The sequence below is a fragment of the Dermacentor silvarum genome, chromosome 8, assembly GCF_013339745.2.
Source record: "Dermacentor silvarum isolate Dsil-2018 chromosome 8, BIME_Dsil_1.4, whole genome shotgun sequence".
NCBI lineage: Eukaryota > Metazoa > Arthropoda > Arachnida > Ixodida > Ixodidae > Dermacentor > Dermacentor silvarum.
In genome coordinates, this window is record NC_051161.1 from 74,326,753 (window position 1) to 74,343,210 (window position 16,458).

At 48.2% G+C, this 16,458-nt stretch overlaps 1 long non-coding RNA gene across 1 annotated transcript in view; it reads right to left on the bottom strand.

Moving 5' to 3' along the window:
* The window catches only part of LOC125947589 (uncharacterized), an 87,949-nt gene that overhangs the window by 16,817 nt on the left and 54,674 nt on the right, over positions 1 to 16,458 (bottom strand). The gene's annotated exons all lie outside the window — the stretch shown is intronic.

The following is a 16,458-nucleotide window of genomic DNA, read 5'->3' on the forward strand; positions in this document are numbered from 1 at the left end:
CTTTCCTTCGCCTATTTTGTTCCTTCTAGCCATCTTCCTACTCTGGCTATTGTCCTGAGTACCACCCAACTGAACAGTTGCTCTTGTTCATCCCTCTGTCTTTATCTACGATTTTATCTATCTTTCTCTCAAGCTCTCACTGGTACCGCGAGTATTTCGTATAACGCAGCGGCAAGGCCATGTTTTCGCGATGACAGCGTTAAAGAGGGAGAGAGAGAGAGAGATAAACAAGCGTTAATGATGTGCTGCAGATGTTGGCCTGGCTGATCGCATGACGTGCTGAGTGATGATTATGACATACACTGTGATAAACACTTGAACAGCAGATACAATCACACACACACATGTATATACACTATAGAGATGTTTACAAAGTTTCGTTAAGGCTTGTAGCCCTCAAGCACAACAGTAGCACTTCCATGGTTCTAATATTGAGTCTCGTTGCAGGTGTAGTGCTTTTTTCCAAGACTGTCTCTCTAACAAGTAGCGGCAGCGACAAGCACCGGCGCACAGAAGATGTTGCAGGTCTTCAAGCGTCAAAGAGACGACTGGGCGCGCCAATTAAAAATAAACGTGATCTCACTGCATGAAAACTTAATGCGTGGTTCAGTTATCAATTGAATAATGTGGGGGCCCTTAATTTCAGGCTTCCTCTTCGCTCTGTGCGAGTGTCACTGCACTATATATTCGTCTACCAGGCATGGAAAAGCTGATGGCATGCGATTAGCTCCCTTGAAGAGTTTTGATTACTCGCACGATTGCGACGCACTTTCGAATTATCTGTTGTTTCAAAATTCACGCGAATAGTACAAAACAGGTGGCTAGGAATAGCGACACCTGTACAATGCTTAGCTTCGTTGTAAATCGTTGAGAGTATACCGTATAGGTTCCCTTCATACGTGCTATTTTGTCAGAACATGCCAGCCAGAACACGCTAGCTCAGGCCGACTTCTCTGCCTTTCTAATAAATTATCTCTCCTCCTCTCCTCTCTCTCATCTCTATGGCCGGCGCCCGCATTTACGACCCAGTCCTTACGTTGAAACCACTTCCTAAGAACAGGGGCCTGCCAATCGCGATAGCGAACATATTACGTATTAGTGGAGGCGACCGACCATTGGCAAAATCTTCTTAAAAAATAAAATATCGCAGTACTCATCTCATCATGACTGTCGATGGTAGTGCAATTAGCATTCGAGAAATGTAGCGACGCATCGTATTTCAGAAGTCACGTTTATTTAAGATCCGTAGCGGTCATTGTGATACTTCCGTTTCATCGGCTATAGTATGTGACATACTTCGGTATTGTCCAACTTTGCTATGGCACTCGCTTTCCAAGGTCAACAATGAGCATGGTGGCATGATGACAACTGTCTGACGCTGACGCAGTGACGACTATTGAATCACAAGGAAGGACTGATATTGAAGGAACGAAAAAAGCCGTATGACGACGACGGGATGACGAAAAGTCTGATGACGAAGTCAGAATGACGACGATGTAACGACCACGACGGCATCCCAGGAGCGGTATGACAAAGAATGAATGACGACGAATGTTTGGCAGTGATACCATGATGACCATGGCATGACAAAGTTACGTGGACAATGGAATAACGACGAGTCTGCGACAAGAATGGCGGCACGAAGATTGTATCACGAAGCCTGTAGGACGACAATGGCGTGACGACGCCGGCATCACGAGAGTCGGAGGACGAAGTTGAAGGGACGGCCGTGGAACGGCCACGACGGCATCACGGTGGTGGTTTGACAGCGAATGCATGACGACTGTATCACGACGGCCTTGTGAAGAAAACGGCATGACGAGGGTCGGATGACAAAGCTGGAATGAAGACGATACAACGACCACGACGGCATCTCGACTACGTGAACGAACCTACGTGTACCTAGTGACCGAAGCTATTAAACACTTGGGCTAATGTGTCGGCATAGATAGATAGATAGATAGATAGATAGATAGATAGATAGATAGATAGATAGATAGATAGATAGATAGATAGATAGATAGATAGATAGATAGATAGATAGATAGATAGATAGATAGATAGATAGATAGATAGATAGATAGATAGATAGATAGATAGATAGATAGATAGATAGATAGATAGATAGATAGATAGATAGATAGATAGATAGATAGATAGATAGATAGATAGATAGATAGATAGATAGATAGATAGATAGATAGATAGATAGATAGATAGATAGATAGGCTCAAAACGCCTGTAGTAGGCGAAGAATGCTAATTGCATTAAAGAAAGCCGCAGTTTCGCCCGATGCAATAGCAAATTAGTAGACAGCTATACGAAGTAAGGATAGTAGTTTTATCGGCCGTATCAAGTTGTAAATATTCACTTACTAACTAAATAAACAAGCACGGTGTCACGCGCGCAAAGGTAAACATGAACACATCTCCCTCGATGACCGCGGAAACTCGTGAAAACGCTGGAGTGAGAAAGCGCACCAGCGGCAGCGATCAAATTGACCTTCGCGCTGGCCCTCCCTTCAACGTGAACTAAACGTCGAAAGCGCACCACATACGAAGTTACCGACACTCAGCGAATGGGCTTGTTCCATCGAAGATCGCTTTGAAGATGAGGCCCCTGCGGGCGCACGCGTCGGCCGCATCGCAGATCGCTTCCAAGACAGGCGCCCCTGAGAGGCAGCTCCCTGAGAAGCAGCCGCAAAAATAGAACGCACCCCCCCCCCCCCCACCATCTCCGTCGCCTCCTCCCAGTGCCTCGCGCGCGAACCAAGACCGCGCGCGCTTCCGGCTGCCTTCCTCTCTCGCGTCCGCGAGAATAGGCTGCGTTTGCCGGCTCACTCTCGCACGCTGTCACTCACACACACAGCGCACGGCGCATGGCGCGCGGCGACGATTTCATCGCTGTTGGACTTTATACGGAACCTCACGGCGACGACAACGGCGATGGCAAAAATACGCTTGTAGTGTCCTTATAATTGCTATCGCAATAAAAAATGTCACAGTTTCGCCCTAAGGGCGAAGCAATGAATGCGATAGCAACACAGTAATGTCATACGAAGTAAGGTGAGCGGCTTTGGTAGCAATATGAATTGTAGTAAACATGAGCTGATTAAGTAAGCAGTTGTGCTGCGGCGTAAGTAGACCGACATGAAGAGAGACTCGATGACCAGGAGAAGGCGCGTGTGAAACGGTGGTGTTGATGAGAAGCGCTTCCCGTGGGCAGCGCGCGTGCGAAGGGACACACCTGTAGCGCTGCACTGCCGATCCGGGCAGCATTACATGGGTAGCGTGCGTTGGAACATGTGGCCTGACTATTACTAACTGAATGAACAAGCGTGATGTGAGCGCGCACAAACAAACATGAATAGATCACACTGAATGACTGCAGACAACGACTGTCAAAACGCTGGCAGCAAGCCCATACGCTGCAGCGGGCTTGCCATACGTGCGGTCTATCGCTTCAACAGAAACTGAGCGGCGAATGCACAGTGCATAAAGGTCAGAGCCGTGTGGAGATAAGAGACGGTGCGGCGAGCGACGAGCGCGGTTGTTGGCAGAGTAGAAATGCCCCCCCCCCCCCCGCTCCCTCCGGCGCTGGCTTCCCGCTTCCTTGCTTGCGCGTGGGAGAGATAAGAGACGGTGCGGTCGAGCGACGAGCGCGGTTGTTGGCAGAGTAGAAGTGCCCCCCCCCCCCCCCCCGCGCCCTCCGGCGCTGGCTTCCCGCTTCGTTGGTTGCGCGTGGGAGATTGAGTGCGTTCGCTCTCCGTGACAGCGCGCGTCCCCGCACGCTTCCGCTCGGGCATACGGCGCGCGGTGAAGATTTTATCTATACGGAACCTCACGGCGACGGCGACGCCGACGCCGACGGCAGAAATCCGGTTGAAGTGTCCATATAATTGCTATCGCAATAAAAGAACTATGAAGAACCAGCCCCGGTTGCTATCCAAGAATGCGATTAGCATGCTTGGGGAGGTGGTTATTGTGGCACAATATTGCGCTACGTTTCATGAGTGGCGCTCCCCTTACCACCGTGCCTTACTCGTACGCGGCAGCCAACCGGTACTTCCTGCGCCACTTCCTCAAGGAGCAGTTGGGAACTCCGTGCAGCGTCTGCGACTAGGGGCGCAGCACCTTAACGACAGCGTCTCAAAACGCTAGCTGTCCCGAAGCAAGAATGAGAAAACGTTCCCCTCACCAACAGCACAACCATACAGTGGTACCGTACTACCCGGCAGTTTTTACCACTGCGTAGACTGCACTTTCTTCGGGATCGACCCATGCAAACGGTTAGACAGTCACAAGAAAATCTTAGTTAGTTCCGAGAGAAAGCTAAACGCTTTTGGCATTTCGCTCGAAGGGCGGAGCACAGAAGTAATACAGAGTTTTAGCGAGGCCTGTATTCGGGCAAACGCGGGTGGTTTGGGTGGATTGCTGGGAAAGTGGCGGCGTAAAATACGTAAACGTGAGCGGGCCAAGTGGTGGCACCTGGTGGCGCTGAGCTCCACCACCCAAACACGAAGCTAATATTGCACTAACCAAGTGTAAAACATTTTTTGCCTTGTTCATAATTATGCCGCTCCCGAAAACTTACACCAGAAACGAAGTAGGATGAACTTAATATCTGCAATAATAGCTCTGCGTTTGTCTGGTAAAGCTCTGCGCCACCAGGTGGCTGCACCGTGCCAGTCACTCACATTTCCACCGCCGCCCATCCGGTAAAACGCCCAGCCCGCCTGCGTTTACCGAAATGCCGGAAACGCTAAAACTCTCTGTTCAGCGGTGCGGTCGAGTGTTGAGCTCCAGTGACGGTGCTCTGAAAATACGCATTGCTGGGCCGCATAAATGGCGCCCTGGCACCTACTAGGCGTCTGGCAACCCTGTCGTAGGAAGCCTTCACACACACTCCAAGGCACAACGCTTGAGCGTGCGCGTATGAATGCCGCCAACGCTGGTGTAGCACCCCTGTGGGAAGCATATACTAGGACACTACGCTGGCAAGGCGAGCTGCGGTGCGTGCATCTCGCCTCTAAAGCCTGCATACGTATACACACACTCAAGCGGCGTAAATGTGCATATGGATGTTCCCTAAATATATATGCCCCTCGACGGTGCTCGAGACGAGAACGACGGAAAACAAGCGGCATTAGTCATCGACCAATGAAAGGATTAGGTAGCTTTAGCTTGACGTTTGCTGTCCGTTGCGCTAAGGCCATTGTATGCACTGCAGTGTGGCATGCACGCTGCAAATCACAAGGCAAGCCATACGTGAGCGCGCAAGACGCATGCCAGCGCTTGAGACAGGGCTTGAGCACGGCGTATGCAGGCCGCGCATGCGCCGTTGACGCCATGGCAGCAAGGCAGCAACAATCGCGATGGCAACGGTACGACGAAAATGCGCTTCGAGTGTGCGTATAAATGCGATCGCAATAACAGCCTTGTGAATTCGGCCCCGGCTCCTTCTATGAGCCGTTTTCTCACATTCGAGGAATACACACCGTGCATAAGCATAATAAGTTTAATGCAAAAGGCAAAGGACGAGAAGCTAACTAAAATGAAGGCAGCCTTGTAGAATAGAGCAGCTTCGAGGCGGCTCGTTTGATATGCACGATATTGTTGGTATAAAATTATAAGGTCATTCGGGTTTCTTCAGCTGCCTACCCATGTCACTGCTTCTGCGCGGCGGCGTCGACTGCACAAAGCGATCGTGGCGTCCGATATCTGCCTCGTTAAAAACTGTCTGAAAGGAAGACGCGTCGTTCGTTATACTACGTTCCGCGCAGTTGTCACGTTCGTTCATTATCTTTCGTATATGAGCAGCGATACACAGGCAAACCGAACGAGGCGCCCTACCGGATCTGCTCTATACTCTCTCAGAGATAAAGTGACAAGCAGGAAAAAGCCGCATCGGTGGTCTGGGCAACGACGGCGTGCACCGCGTAACAAGCACTCCAGACAATATCCCGACGTTCCCGCTGTCACCTTTGCTTGGGTGTTACAACGCTAGGAACGTCCGTCCACTCCTGACGCCGCAGCCAATAACACGGGCGTGGCGCGCTTTAATAGGAAACAGCTCGCCGCCGTACGTGTCACGTCAGAAGCTCGAAAAGAAGAAGAGCATCGCGTCGAGCTCGGGGCTTATAGTATAGCTTTCGAAACCGGGACGACGAAACTTGGCTGCCGCGTGCTTCTATGTCCCGCTTCCTCTCGCTCCTTTCCTGGCCTTTCTGCCTCTCCCAAATCCTTCTCTCATGCACACACTGCGTTTATTTTTTTTCCTCCTTTCCCGTATAGCTCCGGTTAGATAGAGAAGCAACGCCCGCGGTGTGCAACGCTGACTCGGTAGAGCCCGCTTCGCTGGCTTCCAAGACGTGCTCGTCGCTGCCGCAGTGCCTCCGTTAGTCCCAGTTCCCGCCGGTCTGAATAATTCATGCGTCGGGACGCCCCGCCACAGTCGGACGCACCACGTAGCGAAAGAGTCAGTTCGCCGCCGCCGCCACGCACGTGCAGACACGCGTAAACATACACATGCATGGACAGAAGCGGGAAGAGGCACACATTCACTAACACACGCGCATAAACACGTCCGTAAGAGAGAGAAATGAAACAAAACAGAACAAAAACGACACGCGAGCGCAAGCTCTTTTTTCCGTGGTTCTTGGTGGTAGAAAGGTGTGTGACGTTCGGGTGGCGTGTTGTCTGGGTTTATATGGGCACAGGATTATCCCTGGTGGTTTTAGACTGCAGACGTCACCTCAAACGTGAGCGGTATATATATATATATATATATATATATATATATATATATATATATATATATATATATATATATATATATATATATATATATCCGAGGCTGTCTTCCAAAATAACGACTTAGCGTGCAGAAAATGAAGACGCCGCGATGCGATAGTGGTGGTTATGTCATATGAGGAAGATAACCTCCACAATGTAAAAGCTCACAATATATACACATATATGAGTATATGTGTGTGCATGTGTGCACGTGAGTGTGTGGTGTGCGTGTGAGAGAGTATAGTGTATGCGCGTGTATGGCGCACACGAGTGTGTGTTTGCTGGCAATGGAGGAGCTTATCGAGCTCCCGCTTTGCATGTGAGGAAGGCGGCAGCACAGGTAGAGCGAGCGGAGAGCTCACGCAACGCCAAACCGCGGCTTGAGGCTCGGGACGCAAATCGGCTCGCAAGGGCAGGTATACTTCGCGCATGCGAGGCGCAAAGCCAATCGGGAAACAACCCTGTACTCACGGCTGAAGATCCACTTAGACGAGGCGCCAACCTATGCATTTCCTTTATGAGCTCAGAAGCAGAGAGAGAGAACGAATAAGTACACGGGAAAGGCGAGGAGGAGAGGTAGAGAAGGGAGCACACGTTGTACGCAGCACTTCTAGTTGTGCTGGCCAAGCGAGCACTCTGGATCGCTCGTTAGGAATTCTGCGTTATCCTGAACACGCAGTCCTTTTCTTTTTTCCTCCATCCTATCTCTCCCTGCATTCTTTCTCCACTGCTTGTTCGCATTGCTTGCTTGGCGCGTACAAACCACCTCCGGCGTAGTTGGGAAAATAGACACTGCGGCTTTGTTGGCACCCGCGTAATGCTCTCTGAGAAATTGCATGTCGGGAAAAAGCCTCCCACCTGACTTCATTATTTCGTTTCTCCGAGGCTCGCAGCGTCAAGTGAATATATGCCCTTCCTCACCGAACCGAAGATAGGCCTATTTACAGATGTATACCCGACTCTGCCACCTTTTGCGCGAGCCTCTCTTTCGATATTCATCCGCAACTCGTGTCGGTGCGTTCGTGCGCGCGTACGTGGTGAAGAACGCGTAGTCATTCCTCTTCGGATTCTTCGAGATCGAAAGCATATTATGCAACTTTAGGCTCGTTTTCTTTAATTCGCCTCGAGTTCTATAATGGGGACTGCAAGAAAACTAGATATTGGAGAGTTTTAGATGGTCTGTCCTCTTATCATCATTTCCGGATTAACCGGGTTACCGGAATCGTGGGCGGCGGTATCAAAGCAGGTAACGACATCTGGTGAGTCTTCGTGCAACTACAAGGCGTTCGAAATGTTTTGCTGTCGCGCGAGCGCGCTCGTCGAACAAAAATCGTAGAAGGACTACATGCTAAGGACTACGTCACAACTGACGCTCTACAAAAAGCAGTTTAGTAGAGCACGCCAGGTCACATGCAGTATCAGCTTTGTGTGCTCTATTCTAAACGCTACGTCCCGAGATGCCGCTAAAAGCGTTATTGCTGTAGTACACCTATTCGATAGCCCGGCATTTTGCAAGCGGTAATACGTTTACAGGCAAGCTAAAACTCTCTATTATCGGAAATTAGTAACGTGAAATGGTTTAAGAAATGCGGAAAGAGAATGGCCGGCAGCGTTGAAGACGAAACCTTGCGGAAACTGTCGCCGAACGAAAACAACTGCTATTTCATTCCCTTGCCCGCGTCATAGCAGTGCACTTTGTTACTAGAATAAAGTAAGGGGAGGGAGTTGAAGGGAGAGGGAATGGGGGAGTGGGTTTAGGGCGCAGAAATCGCGTTCCACGCTCCGGTGAACACGGGCGTGTTCTTCAGAGTTACTGAGCGAGGGAGCCCCGCGATTTTCCGAATCTCTGCTGCTGTTTCCCCGCAGGGATCGTGATCATTAATGCAAGATGAACCAGCGAGCCCCGGCTGACGTTCTGCGGCGCAGACAGATGTTCGGCGATCCGCCTGAAACGCTATATAGTGGAGTCCGCCACGCCCCGCCTGGAAAATTCATGCCGCTCGCCTGACATCCCGTCGTGTCCCGTCCGGGAGGAAACAAGGACATCCGCTGCGTCGTCGAGCGGTGTCAGTGTTTCGGCGGCTAATTCGTCCCGCCTATTTTTACTGCGGCGCAGAAAACACGGCGCAGATACAGCCACACCTTTGACTACATAGTGCGCTCGAGTGACGTGGTGTGGTGTGGCACCTGCACAACTACCGCAGTGTTTTCTTAATTAGTGTGTTTTTGCAAATTATCGGGCTTAAGTATGTTAACGTATAACTTTTGTCAACAAAAATAATACAAAAAATGAATCCACTTTCCGCATTACCGCACCTCGATCTGTAACGCCTGACCCACCTGCTGTTATACTCACACACCTGGAAATCTATGGGAATGATGATACCGTATTTATTACAGTCTATAAGCCGAACTCGATTCTAGGCCGACCTCCTAACTTTGTAAGGTGAAAAAATATAAGAGAAACATTCCTCGTGTGTAAGCCGAATGAAAATCAGCGTTTGACTGCGAAAAGAATATGCAACATCGTTGAGATGTTGCACTTTGGGAATGCTTGCAATTACCAGAAAGCAGATCGGCCGAAATTTCATCCCATGCCAGCGCGACTCAGTTCACTATAACTGACTACACAAATTATAGACTATCGAAGGCATGTCAAAGTAGACAGGCGTCTGAATTTATTCCTAGCAACACCTCGAACGTTCGCGACCTATATTTCGCCTTCGCCTAAATGATTTCCGTCCTTACAGACATTCCCGCGTCCCTTTATGTCCTAATAAAATTAGCAGCATCTTTTTTCACCTTGTGGCATCGACCTTCCTGCAGTCGGCAGGGTCTGGCGATTGCGGACAAACCACATCCTTGAATGTAAGCAGACCCTCGATCTTCGTAAGTTAATTTCCTATAATAAATGTTTCGGCCAAATTCAAGTAAGTACAATATCGAAAAATAAAAAAAAGTAAAAGAAAAGTTGACTCGCCATCTCGGCCCTGTAGAAGTGAATGCCCAGTGAAACTGTGGAAAGCCCCCACTAGCTACATCTGCTGAGGAGGGTATGCAATGCTTTTTTTGCTTTAGAGCAATGGCAGCAATGGTAACTTAGAGTAATGGTACGCGTAGTAATGGGAGTAATGGTAATTTTGGCAGCACGCCGCCGCTGGGCGCATTGATGTTTATTTTTTCTCTTTGCCACTCCTCGTATTCACGCTGCTCCTAAGGAGTCCCAACTATGGGTTGCGTACCCATAGTGGTGCGACAACATCAGTGAAATCAGTTGCTAGGCTGGTTCTTTTATATACGAACGGCTAGAGACGTCACTCCGCACGTCGAAAGCTGCCGTCGCCGCGGCAGCTTGCGCAACAGTAATCTTTACCGGGAAACGTTTGCGGGGAACGCTACGTGCTTCGCATTATCATCAGGAGCGCCTTATATCATCAATTATGTGGTTCGTATGCTTGTTTTGAGCTTGTTCGTTATTGAAACGAATGCTGTTCTGTATGTTGTATGCGTGATTGGAAAAAATGTATGCACTTTTCGCTTAACTTTGTTGAGTGCTTGAAGCCCCTGCCTTTGCCTTACGGGTACGAGCCACTGCTGCTGCCCTGCACTGGCGCCGGGATCGGCCCACATTTTTGCTAACGGATGCGGACACGAAAAATGCCGACCACAGAGAGGCTAAATAAAAAGACTTGCACATATACTGTTACGGTGTTAAATGTTTACCAGACGATAACGACGGTGGCATGCCATTTGACATGATAATGCTTCTGGGTCTACATGGTTGTTGGAAATCGCTCGTACTCATGAGGGAACCGTAACTGCACTGGCTTCCTCGGTTAGAGAAGCTGATGTGCATGGGATAGTTTTGATTGCTTTTCTCTTGGTAGCCTATGCTGGGCTGTGTCTGTACACATCATCTATGTCTGAAATGGACTAAAGTAAATAAAAACAATCCTATCATCCCCCACCTCCTTCTCCTGCCAAAGTTTCAATTGGGCAGGACATCACCACTGCCTGACTGTCCTCGAATATAAATGCGAGTGACGAACACACGTTTAAGTGCGTTCCACAAGGATTCTCCCGCCGCTTTCACAAGTTTCCACGTACATCCGGCCTTCCAACGCTAGCTTTGAGATCCCTGCTTGAAGATTTTATTTTCGAAATTTCTATACGTGTTGCAGACAATGCCATCAAATATTAAGCAGTAAGGATTGTACAGGCGCAGGCAGAATACTAGACACGAACACCTCTGTCGTAGACGTCACCCACGCAAACCATCAGCCAGAACAAAGTCTGTCCACGTTTTCGCCTTCCATTTATATGCGGCTCGGCTAAGCGGAAACACACGTCGCCACATCAAACAGGACTGAGCTTGTCTCGAGGAGACACGTTTCCGAAGTAAGGATAACGCGCATGTCCTCTCCGGCAACCCCTTGAAACATCGACAAAGCCCTAGAAAAAGAGAGAGAGAGACAGAGAGAAAGAGAACGGAGGCCCACACTCGACGAGTGTTGAGTGGTGACAACTTAAGACGTATCCGTTCTGTAGTCCGTCACTGCGAGACGGAGAGATAGAAAACACAAAAACCACTGCGCTCCGTTTCAAGCTGTCACTTTCACCCATACTCCTCTCGCCTCTTGTTCTTTCCTCTTTCGTCCCTTATCTCAGTCTCAGCGTTCACGTCCGTCAGAGCTGAGTCTCGCGTGGATTCCGTAACACATCCCGCCCACCTCGATTACGCACGAAGTCTTCTTACAAAGCTGAACCGCGTAAGACCGCTTTTTTGTTGTTGTTGTTTTTGTCGCCGAGTCCAAGTTTTCTCTCCAATAGAAACGGTGTGCACCAAGCACGGCCAACGCCTACGCTCCGCCGACTTAAAGCGCGCAAAGACGCACTAGTGAACGCTCGCAATCATGCGTCAGGAACAAGCAAGAATCCCCTAAATTATAGGTACCAAACGAGTGCGTCGCGCTCTGTACACGACATCCACAGAACGGTAAACAGGTTCGCTTCGACGCTCGAAGAGCACCGGCAACAAACGGACCTACTATCCCGCTGGCTTTTCGAAACGCTCTTCGCCTCTCATCGCCGGCTGCGCGCCACTTTCAATGCTCGCATACAATTCTCCCACGTCCGGTTTTCGGTTGAATGCGCGACATACGCTTCTACTTGCGTTACGCAGAAAAAAAAAGAGTTATTCTTTACGGGTTTCTTTCGTTCGTTCGAAGGCACTTCAAGGTCCGCGCGTGGATAAGCAGGATGAATACAGATGACATTTTTCTCGCCTGCGTACGCGGGTAAACATCTTGTCACGTCTTGTACGGCTCGCTGCCCGCCATTCACGTTATCGGCGTTTGGCCGTGCCTTCTCTAGCCCAAACACTTGTATGACATACACGTGGCCGGGACCCACTGATGTCGCCGAGTGCTTCCACAGGCGCGTTTTTCGCAAAGACATCGCGGGCGAGCGCTCTTGTATGTAAGGTGGGTCGTTGTGTGCGCGGAGACCCTAAACCTAGCTGGGACAAATCTGCGCGTCCCGGGCTTTTTTTTTTTTTGGCATAAAAGGGCGGAACATGCGTTTGCACTCGGCACCGATTTTCGCGGCTCCGGGTACGACGTGAAAAAGAAAGAAAGAAAGAAAACCAAAGGGTTGGGCTGCACAGCTACTAAGGAAAGTGTGATCGTTGTTAGAGCAACAGCTGGAGTGGAAGTACTTCTTTTTCATCGTGATACAGAATAAAATTCTGAACGAGAAGGTAACGATACTTCGCCACGAATTCTTCGATTTTCTCCCAATGATATTATGACAACATAAAAGAATAAAGAAGAAGAGTAAGCTGTAATCAAAAGGATGGTTCAGTTATAGATCCCCCTGGGGGTCAAAATAATCCGAAGTCCCCCTCCACGGCGCGCCTTATAACCATATCATGGTTTTGGCACGTAAAATCCCGGAAAGCATTCGCTTGAGTGTCCTAAACAGGGGTGAGGGTCAGCGATTGGGATTACAAAATACAATGAGCAAAGAGGCAAAAAACAAAACGAAAAATTATACGCATACTCCCTCAGGCCTCTGTCCCGCGAACTATTAACTCTCGATAAGAGTACCTGCACGGGGCCAGCTTCACTGGCAGGCTATGATAATGTAAAAGAGCCTTATACGCTTTCCAGCTTACAAGAAAAAAAAAGCGTTTTCTTCTACACAGTTATTCTCCTGATTATGCAGAGTGTACTTGCCGTTTTAGTGTTTACATCTGAGTTTTAGTGTTTACATCTGTTTTAGTGTTTACAGGGAGGCGAGCCCACATTTGAAGCCCTTAGGCTTAACGGTTAGGCTTAATGGTTAGGCTTAGCAGCGAACGTCGGAACGCTGGTGACTATGCAGCGCAGTCGCCGAAGGTTATGGTGGGCGCGGCTCAACGCCACATATCACTACACCAAATGAGCGATATCGAATTTCAGCCGCTTCGAGTTGCATCACAACGACGTCGCCTGGTGAGATCAGTTATGCGCGACGCTGCCAGTTTTTGAGCATTCCTGGGCATCACTTGTACCTATTATAAGATAGTGGAAAAGGCCGTTCCATCATGTGACACTAGCCCATGACTAAGACTATGGACGCGTTACCGAGAATATTATCCAGACAAATGCGCGCGAGCTTAAGAATAATAACACCACGTTAAAACTGCGATGTGCTAAAGTCATGAGCAGTCTGAACAAAGCCCGTGACTCCAGTGGCACTAACGTAGCCACAGCACACTCCGTTATACATCACGCGTCTATCAGCAATGCACGTGTCAGGAACATTGCCAACCTGCTGCAGAGCCCCTTTCAACGACTGCTGAGTAAAAAAATGAATAAATAAAGAAAGCATTCATATTTAATGTTTTTAATATCTACATTAAACATATGGGCTCATCTTTCGATCACGTTAAAGTGAAGCCCCTTTTTTTTTTTTTTTTTTTTTTGCTTTGACGCCGAATGGCGCGTTTTTCCAATCGCCTTGCCGGAGAAGCTTTGTTTTTTTCGATCGAGCACGGAAAACATCTCAATTTTATTTGAGCATTTCCTTTGTATAAAAACAGAAGAATGCTAGGACAAGCACAAAAAGCTGCTAAGCTGCTAAGACTGGGTGCTTGCCTCATTACTTGGCAGAAACAAGAGACAAAAAAAATACATTTGAGTGAAAAAAATATATATTTACAGATTTCAAATGGTCAAGTAAAAAAGCAAAAAAAGGGGAAAAAACACAAAGCACATCATATAAAATACTCAAAAATCTGCAGCCACTGCTCTGTTATAGTATGCCACTGTATAATATAACATGAACAGCAAAATTCGCCGTCCTCCCATCAAACAAAGCAATTTTCGGTCCGCGTGTCCCCTTTCTCTTCGGCTTCAGTATAGACGCACACTTTTAGTCCAAAGAGCATCAAGGTTGGGGAAGCTGTCCTGCAGGATGCATGCTAAAATGACATGTGCTAGAATGTTGACACTTTGGTCATAACAAAATAATAATAATAATAATAGGATCCAGGTAAAGCTATTCATATTGTAAATATATAAAAAAACATAGAAATAATCTGCTGAACTCCGTATTTCCGCTATCGAATCAACTGTCGACACACTGTAGACATAAGCTTTTTAAAATCGTGAGGAGGTCCCAAAGTCTTCAGTTTCAGTCATGCCCTGATTGCCTGTGACGAAGTCTGGATAACGCACATGCAAAAATATTGCATCGTACTTTGGGACGCAGGCTTGGCAGTAAAGATGGCTGTCCAATACAACAAAACATTTAAATATTGGCCTTTTATTATAACAAGCATTTGTGTTATATCTGTAGACATCTAAGACGTGATGAGCAGTGGTCGAACCAAGGATGTCGCTGGAGCCAATGTCCCGGCAAGGGAACTCTTCTTCTTCAGGACGACTACAAATACCAGTGTGGTAGCGTTCGCTCCAGGTAAATTCCTGATTCGAGCACCATCGGCCACTTCTGTCTCCATCTTCCTCTGATTACCTATTTTGTTTGCCTTTCACAGCAAAGAAAGCATTTCGTTGCAATAGCTTTCGCGCCCTAATAATGAAGACTGCGTTCTTGTTTGCCTCCAAACGCACGAACTGTGAATAATATACAATAAAATCTAAATTACGGCACGGTCGTAAAGGCAATATGATTAGTTGCACCATTTAAAGGTTCCCGCGAGACGGAACGTGCTATATATGGCATCCGTCCACTGGCAAATAATGTCTTCACGAGAGATGGAAGCGCGCATAGATGTTTCCTAAATTATGTGAGGGAACACGAAGGTAGCAAAAATAAAAACTTATCTTCTACGGATGAAAGGCGATCTGAAAGGGAATGCACGTCTAACTCCATGCACTGGGACTCACTTTCAAAGCTATGTCTCTGCTAAAATAAAGTTATAATACAGCCGACCTGGACTAGGGTGTTGCGTTAAATAAATTTGTTCCCTCTCGCTCTCTCTCTCTGATTATTACTGCATAAAAAAGTTTAAAATTTCCTGTTTTATTATAACATATAATGAAAAGTTAAACAACGGACAGCCTTATTCTCGCAAAACAGAAGTTACTATCTTTAGAATATCCATGATGGTGCGAGGGGTCTCGAGGGCTTACTTAGCAGCCCAGAGCGGCTTCCTACACCGCATGATACAATGCAAAACTTCCTTTCCTTTTTTTCAGGGTGTCCGCGCCCGCCTATTACGCGCCGTCTATAGGGAGCCAAAGTGGCCACCATTTCTCATGGCCGAAGTGACCTCACCCTTCCCTTCCGACGGCACGCCCCGGAATTCGAGCCGCCGTCCTCCTGGATAGCGTGCTTCACGGCAGTAACACTCAATATGCGGCAGAGCCAGCCCTATGGAATAGACGGACGGCGGGATTAAGGCAAGTGGCCGACGACAAAACTTACGTTTCTACCTCGTGTGGGTGAGAATCTCTTGCCAGAACTTTCGATAATCCTTCGATGCCATTCATTAGCCGACGTGGAAGACGTGTCGGCGTGAAAGACACAAACAAATTGTACATAAGTGCGAAAATGCGCTTCCCAAACGGCGTCACATGGATTTGCGGCGGAGAAGCATATGGGGTAGAGCGAAGAGGATAGTCATCCGCCTACTTAGCACGGCGGGATGCGACTGCAGTTTTGTTGCTCGCTGAATTCAAAATTTTGATTTTACTCTAAACAGTATCGCGGACATGTTTCATAAACAGCGTTTTATGACAAGCACCGATATCTACCCAGTACAAAGCACTCCCAGCCTACGCGAGTCTTTAGGATTTTCCAGAGTAAACGGACGGCTCTGCCTTGGTGTTTCGTTGTGAGAGCAAGTATTACTAAAACTTTATCTTGAAAGAAGCTGCCTGCCACCGCACTCTCGCCAAATCTGTTATCTCCGCACAGACGTCGGAAATAACAGATTATGTCTAGTGTGTAGCTCCTCACTCATTTCACTTGTGCAATAGTTCTAATTAATATCACACACCGTGCCATGTGTACAGTGATTTATTATACACACGTCAAGCACTGCAGCCACTAGCACCGAAAAGTGGCGCCAATTAACTACAGGCGCCGAGAGTTTACGAGATGTGGCAATCCGTCAAGCATCCAATTTTCCGCGCAGCCTTTGCAAATATACTTC